The sequence below is a fragment of the Carex rostrata genome, chromosome 3 (assembly GCF_964058835.1).
Source record: "Carex rostrata chromosome 3, lpCarRost1.2, whole genome shotgun sequence".
Taxonomy (NCBI): Eukaryota; Viridiplantae; Streptophyta; class Magnoliopsida; order Poales; family Cyperaceae; genus Carex; species Carex rostrata.
Genome location: NC_135920.1, coordinates 9,825,758 through 9,833,703, shown reverse-complemented (window position 1 = coordinate 9,833,703; position 7,946 = coordinate 9,825,758). Strand labels below are relative to the sequence as shown.

The 7,946-nt window shown below is 36.7% G+C and overlaps 1 pseudogene across 1 annotated transcript; it reads left to right on the top strand.

The window, feature by feature from the left end:
* The first annotated feature begins 1,030 nt into the window (after positions 1–1,030).
* On the top strand, positions 1,031–3,802 carry LOC144551368 (receptor-like protein kinase HERK 1 pseudogene; annotated as a pseudogene). Its single transcript, XR_013510811.1, has 2 exons — positions 1,031–3,655; positions 3,694–3,802. The product of XR_013510811.1 is annotated as a receptor-like protein kinase HERK 1 pseudogene (transcript).
* The last annotated feature ends 4,144 nt before the right edge of the window (positions 3,803–7,946 follow it).

Here is a 7,946-nt window from a genome sequence, read left to right as displayed (position 1 = left end):
TTTTGTGCTGACAGACCACCAAAAATATTATCTCAAATTATCCAGTCCAATTTACGATTGATCAACAGTTCAACACTAAAATAATGGGTTTAAAGAATTCGATAATAAAGAACTAAAAGTTTGTTTTACTGGCATAAAGTATCAGAAAAGCAGGACCAACCAACAAATTATTAGATTTTTTGCGGTACTTTTGTATTCAAGATATTTTTTTGCATATAAATCCATCTCTTTATAAAGATATTTTGTTTTCTCCGATGCCAATTGTAAGGTCGGTACAAAAACGGTCACATTATGCAAAGACTACTGTGCAAGGGAAATTTTATAAGTCCAACTTTGCGCCACAGCGCCACTTCTTCTAGGCCATTAATTTACTCGCTGTATATTTTAGACCAGTTATCATGTTAGAGACACAATCCTCTGTCCCGTGTAGCGAGTTACTAGAATAGTTCTCAATTTATGGCGGACTCTGCTTCATACTCTGAACTTTTGAGGGCCCACGATGCAGCGACCCTTTACAGAGGATGTTTCAAAATATATTGATACAGAGGATTGAGAATGACATGTAGAATAGTCGTTAACTACACTTCCTCGAATATTCCAATAAATCACTGGAACCTCCAGTGCCTTGAAATAAATCTGCTACGATTCCAACGGATCGTAGGTTCCTGTGATCTCAATCTCAACTATTAATATTTTTCGGGATTCGTGGACCAAAAAGTAACTTTTTTTGAGATTATGCATTCCAATAAATAAATGGTTGGGATTTGAGATCGCAGGAACCTACGATCCGTTGGAATCGTAGCAGATTTGTTTCCAGCCTTTCTCACAAGTCCATACCCAAGTCAACCGTCCACCTTCCCAGTCAATACAGGAACAAACATGTCGCTATTTGTGTGTCAATCAATCAATATTCCCACTAAATTAGTGCGTGTGAACAAAAACAGAGCATCTTATAGTCATTACCCCCTTTATCTTCACTATCCAGCCTCCACTATCCCCTACCTTCTTCACCCATTACCCCCTTTATTTTTCGACGGGGACGCGCACATAGCCCCCCTTACCAATCAATCTCCCTTCAATGGAGTCATTTCGTCGAACACCTCTCCTCCTTTCTCTTCTGCTCTCTGTTCTCTCTACTGCTACCTCTTTCACACCAAGCGTCTATAACTACATAGACTGCGGTGCCAAAAACTCCACTACTCTCTCCAATGAATACCCTCGTCGCATTTTCCAAGCCGATGATGGTTCAAACCTCCTAAATGGCAAAAGTATCTCTCTTTCAAATCCAAACAATTCCACAGTTTCTCTCTATTCCACTGCTCGCGCATCTTACTCCAATTTCACCTACAAATTTAACAATATGGACCCCAACACTTTTAATGTGCTCCGCCTCCACTTTCTCCCCTTTTCAGCTCCATCTTATGAATTGTCAACAGCCAAGTTCAGTGTATATGCTCTGAACTACATATTGCTCGACAATTTCAACGTGACTAATACAGCTTCCCCCACAATCAAGGAGTTCTTTCTTTGGACAGATTCTAGCGACATGGAAGTCCAGTTCATTCCTCAGAGTAACTCAATTGCTTTTGTTAGTGCTATAGAAGCCTTCACTGCCCCACAAGAGATGCTTAACAGCTCGAATCCAAAACCCATCGGTGACTCCACATTAAGTGTAGACTTAGTCAAGCAGGTTCTGGAAACCGTGCATCGGGTAAACATGCCAGGCCCCTTGATCACCCCAGACAATGATACACTGTGGCGAACTTGGGTTACTGATGACCCTTACATTTATAACGATGATGCCTCTAATAAAACTTCAGTGTCTAGTACAGGCCTAAAGTATGACCCTTCACAAGGGAGAACAGAGGAGATAGCCCCAGGTGCCGTTTATGACTCGGCACGAATAATAAACGTCTCTGATGTTCAGTTCATCTCCAATCCTGGTTTTAACATCAACGTCACATGGGGTTTCAGAGTAGACTCAGGGTATCAGTATCTTATCCGATTACATTTCTGTGATATTATATCCGAGACCTATAGCCTGAGTCAAGGCTTTGAATTTCCAGTCTATATCATGGATTATTCGGCATTTCCAAATAACCTGAGCCCTAGTGCTTACACGAACTTTATACAGGAGCCATTCTATTTTGATTTTATTGTACATGTTATGAGTGCACAAAACATAACTGTGAACATTGGTCTGGATAAGACGCACAGTACCATAAATAAGGCTTTCCTTAATGGATTGGAGATTTTTAAAGTAAATAATCTCACGACCAATCCTCCAACCCATAAAAAGAATCATCTAGCTGTTATTCTTGGAGCCACTATTGGTGGTGTCATTGTGATAGCCCTGATATTGTCATGCATTGTTGTTGTCTCAATTAAGAAACGACCCCAAAAGCGTACACCAGATGTGAAGGAGACACACCTATTTTGGCCTCCTATAACTGGAGGTGTCAATTCAATTGATAATTCCAGCAAATCGGGTGGCACAACAACCATTGGTGCATCACCTAGAGTTGATTTGGGCTTGCTCATCTCCTTTGCTCAAATTAAAATGGCAACAGACAACTTTGACGAAAAAAACCAAATTGGAGTGGGCGGGTTTGGGAAGGTCTACAGGGGTGTACTAAGCAATGGAGTTAAAGTTGCGGTGAAACGGGCCTCATCCCGATCCCAACAAGGTTTTCCTGAATTCCAGACCGAGATTGAAGTTCTCTCTCAAATTCGTCACCGTCACCTTGTATCCCTCATAGGATACTGCGATGAGCGCTCAGAGATGATTCTCGTGTATGAATACATGGAGAAGGGTCCATTGAGAAATTATTTATATGGCAATGAATTGCCATCTCTATCATGGAAGCAAAGGCTAGAGATTTGCATTGAAGCGGCCAAAGGCTTGCACTACCTCCATACCGGCTACTCGCAAACCATCATACATCGAGACGTAAAATCAACCAACATCCTTTTAGGAGAGGATTATTCGGCGAAGGTCTCAGATTTTGGTCTATCAAAGCTGGGTGCCTCTATAGGCGAGACGCATGTCAGCACTGCTGTCAAAGGAACATTTGGATACCTTGACCCAGAATACTTCAAGACCCAAAAGCTAACTGACAAGTCGGATGTGTATTCGTTTGGTGTGACCCTCTTGGAGGTGCTGTGTGCAAGACCTGTAATAGATCAATCCCTTGCAAGGGAGGAAATAAACTTGGCTGAATGGGCGTTGATGTGGCTAAGTCAAGGCCAACTAGAAAAAATAATTGATCCAAGGCTTGTTGGAGAGATAAATGAGAATTCGCTTAGGAAGTTTGGGGAGATAGCTGAGAAGTGTTTGCAAGAATACGGGATGGATCGACCCGCAATTGGAGATGTTTTATGGAATTTGGAGTATTGCTTACAGCTTCAAGAGACGGAGGTGAGACGTGAGCCGTATGACGATAGCGGCACTTCTGAGGCACACTTCCCATCTGCCCCGTTTATCAGAAGGATGCCTTCAAGTGTAGTCAGCCATGGAACTGCAACTTCAGGTGAGAGCCACTCAGATATAACAAATAGTAATGTCTTCTCTCAGTTAATCTCTGGTGAAGGCAGATGATTTCTTTTTCTTCTCTCTTCTTAATTTTTAAGATTAAAGAGGCAAAGTAGCTCTCAAGTTTTTTTTTTTTTTTTTTGCTTTATCTAATTCAAAAGAAATTGTCTGTTTAGATTAATTCAATCAAGTGTATTATGTATGATAATGTTTCCATATTGTGGTTGTTTATATTATGTAATGTTATATGACTTGATATGTCGCTTGAAATTAATTTCTTTAAAATTATATGGATCTGTTAATACATAGCAGGAAGCAACAGGCCTACAAGGAAATATGCTCTGGCTAGGAACAAGTCTAATCGTCCTATAATGATGTGCCAATAGAATTGTATAAAACTATAATGTGTGCCAAGAATTGTATAAATCTCTAAATGATCAATAATTTCACCATATATGATTTTAATTAATTAGGATACTTAAACTAACGATGTAACGTCCAAATTTTAATAGAAAAACTTGCATATTTATGTTTACATGGATGTCATTAATTAGCAGTGAAACAAAACAAAAAATGAAAAATAACAATGCCAAGGAATTGAGCAAACAACAAGAGGAAATGGCATACCACTGTACCAGGAAAGATTGACAATAATGATCAAAGTTTGCTGGTAATCAAAACCGTCCCAGTAACACTGGTACGAAAACTGGTACAAAATATTGTACTAGAAAACACACAATGGAGGGTGCTCAGGACAGGTGCATAATCAGACCAAAACGCTCAAGCCAGCAGCTGAATTACTTCAGTTTTATTTCATCTTAGTTTCGTCTTTTTGCGTCAAGTGTTTGGTTTATTGCATGCTTTCGTTTTTCATTATACAGCTCAAATGTTTTGAGCAGTGCTGTTAACTTTTTCTCAATTTCTTTTACAAAACTCGTGTACCTGTTCAATGAAAATAAAATGTGGGTCTACCCCACATTTTTCCTCAAAAAAAAAAATAAAAAAAATAAATAAAAATTGAAAAAGAGGTGCTACACTTTGGCCAGCTTGGAGGAGCCTGCTTTCGTCCCCAAAAGTTGTTTCTGACCTAACAAAATGCACTCCCAAAATCCAAATAGGGCATCTGTGATCCAACACACGCTATAGGATGATGGGACCACTAAAACTTCATATTTAATTTTTCTTTGAATGTATGAAAGTAAAATCAAAATTGCAATGTTTATTAATGGGTAAAAGTAAGTTAGCGTAGTCTTTGTTTGTCATTCTTCTTATTCCTAATTCTAAAAAAAATTTAAGTGTTCAAACTTTAATTTGAAAAACTCCAAATTTTCATTTCATATTTTTGCTTAAAATTTCTATTTACAATATTTGTCAAATTGAGGATTACACTGAAAATATTATTTCTAATTAAACTGAAAGCATCCTTGCCATTTCCTGCCTCTTTAGCCGAGTGAGACAGCACGCTCTCTCGTTCTCCTTTTGGTTGAAAAAAACCTTAGTATTACCATTTTGTCTATCATATTTAGTTGCACTACACTATCAATTAGTTGCTTTTATGATGGCGCCTTAATTAACACGTAACAACTCTGAATTATTTTCATGGCAATTTCACGAGACTCGTACGATAGAGACGGAATATTATTTCAATTTGATTCATATTGATTAATATCTTTACTATCTGAATTTTCTGAATTTTTATCCCCCAACAATCTTAATTAAGTGTATTTCTAATTCAAATAGATGAGATTAGTTAATATAATATTATAACTACCAAAAATGCATTCTGTTAAAATTCTAACTAAGTATTTCTTCAATTGTTTTAATGATATACATATAATTAAAATTGTAATATTGAAATATAAGCGTGAAAGCCGAATTTTTTTTATTAATACCCTAAAAACAAATGAAATTAATGAATATGCCGTAGATTTTTTTTTTTTTAAATTGCCCTGACCACCCAGCTGGAGCGGCCAGCTCTCAACACCAAACAGCCCCCCAATGGGGCGGTCAACTTTTTTTTAATTATAATATTTTCATTTAAATAATTTTGTGGAGTTTTAGTTTTCTTGTTTATGTTGTATGCCAATAAATAAGACATTTGATATATTGATAAGTGATATCGTAACTCTTTATAACTTTGACTTGATTTGTCAGTTTGATATCACAAGTCTAAAGATAACACTAATTAAGAACTTGGCATTGATTCTTAATAATTTATTTTATTCAAATATACACAAGAAAATATGGTTAGATTGCATCGAATGTCAACTTCTTCTCTTTTTTTTAGAGAATAATTGGATTATTTGATTATTGTCAACATATACTATTTGCTTGAATAATCAAACGCACACAATAAATACTAAATGCATTTTAAAATAATTATATGAGTAATTCTTGAATAATCTCTTAGACTTTTAAAAAAACTAATATCGGTCGTTATATATCTATCGTTGATATAAAACTTAAACTGAATTTTTGAGGCACTAAATAATGTTTTTTTGCAATTCTGATTCCGTCGTGTGCCTAGTCATCCGACGGGCAAGGTCGAAACCATCTCGTCCCCTCCTTTCCAAATTGGGGTCATATTCACAAATCTGACTTTTCTAGCCAAAATTATGACTGTTTAAAGTTAAAAAAAAATAATACTAATTAATAAATTATTAAAAATCAAGGTCAAATCCTTAATTAGTATTATCTTTTAAAAAATAATACTAGTTATGAGAACCCGGTTTGGTGCTGAGAGCTGGCTGCCCCCCAACTGGGCTGTCAAGGCATTTTTTTTTTTAAAATAAAAAATCGAGGGCATATTCATTAATTTCATTTATTTTTAGGGTATTAATAAAAAATTCTGGCGTCAAAGAATTTAAAATGATATTTTCGAATTTTTATTCACAATTATGTTCATTCCACTTATGATCCATAAAAACTCCTAATTGACAGCCCCAGTTACTGTTGTCAGTTAATTTTGGTCGCATAGTTTCATTAAATTCACTACTAGAATAATCTTTTATTGCATGACAACGAAAATGGCTTGTTGCATGGCCTTTAGCATGCAACAAGCCCCGAAATGGCTTTTTGCATGACCTTAGGCATGCAAGTGCAACCATGCAAATAACTCCATACAAATAGTCGGTATTTACAAGGGCAGCCATGCAATAAGTCTGTTACATGAGACTTGGCATGCAATAACTAGCCATGCAAATACTTCGAGAGTTGACCCAGTTTGAAGAGAGTGTGGGTCCTATTGTACTATTTGCAAGGTAAGCAGACGTGGGTCCCACCATTGTATTTGCAAGGCAAGGGAACACAGGACCCACTAGACTATTTGCAAGGCTAGTTAACGTGGGCTCCATATATTTATTTGCATGGAAATATGATTTCATTATTACATGGGAGTAATATGTATTTATTACATAACTGACTATTTGTAAGGACATAATTTGCACTTTTTACATGCACATAAATTACCACTATTTGCGTGGAAAATTCGACGTCTAAAATGAGCCACCTTGAGACAATAAAGTATAATCCAATTTTACAATCCTCCCTCCCTGTACCAATCTGATACCAACCCAGTACTGTTTACCAATTCCCAGATTATCATTTAACAAAATTTACCACTACTAGAATAATCTTTTATTGCATGACAACGAAAATGGCTTGTTGCATGGCCTTTGGCATGCAACAAGCCCCAAAATGGCTTTTTGCATGACCTTAGGTATGCAAGTGCAACCATGCAAATACCCTCCATACAAATAGTCAGTATTTACAAGGACAGCCATGCAATAAGTCTGTTACATGAGCCTTGGCATGCAATAACTAACCATGCAAATACTTCGAGAGTTGACCCAGTTCGGAGCATTTGCAAGAGAAGAGAGTGTGGGTCCCATTATACTATTTGCAAGGTAAGCAGACGTGGGTCCCACCATAGTATTTGCATGGTAAGGGAACGCGGGACCCACTAGACTATTTGCAAGACTAGTTAACGTGGGCCCCATATGTTTATTTGCATGGTAAAATGATTTTGTTATTACATGACTGACTATTTGCAAGAATATGATTTGCACTTTCTGCAGGCACATAAATTACCAATATTTGCGTGGAAAATCCGACATCTAAAATTAGCTACCTATAGGCAAGAAAGCATAATTCAATTTTACAATCCTCTCCCTGTACCAATCTGGTACCAACCCAGTACTATTTACCAATTCCCAAATTCTCATTCAACAAAATTTACATAAAACACGTAAAAGAGTACATAGAAAGCAACTAATAAACATTGACCAACGTAATATAATCATCATACATTTTTCCAATATTATAAAAGCAGTAAAACAACATTGCTAATAGAAGACTAACTTCTAAATACAACCAAAATATACCCACCTTTCAAGTATTAAAAAAAATAAACTGA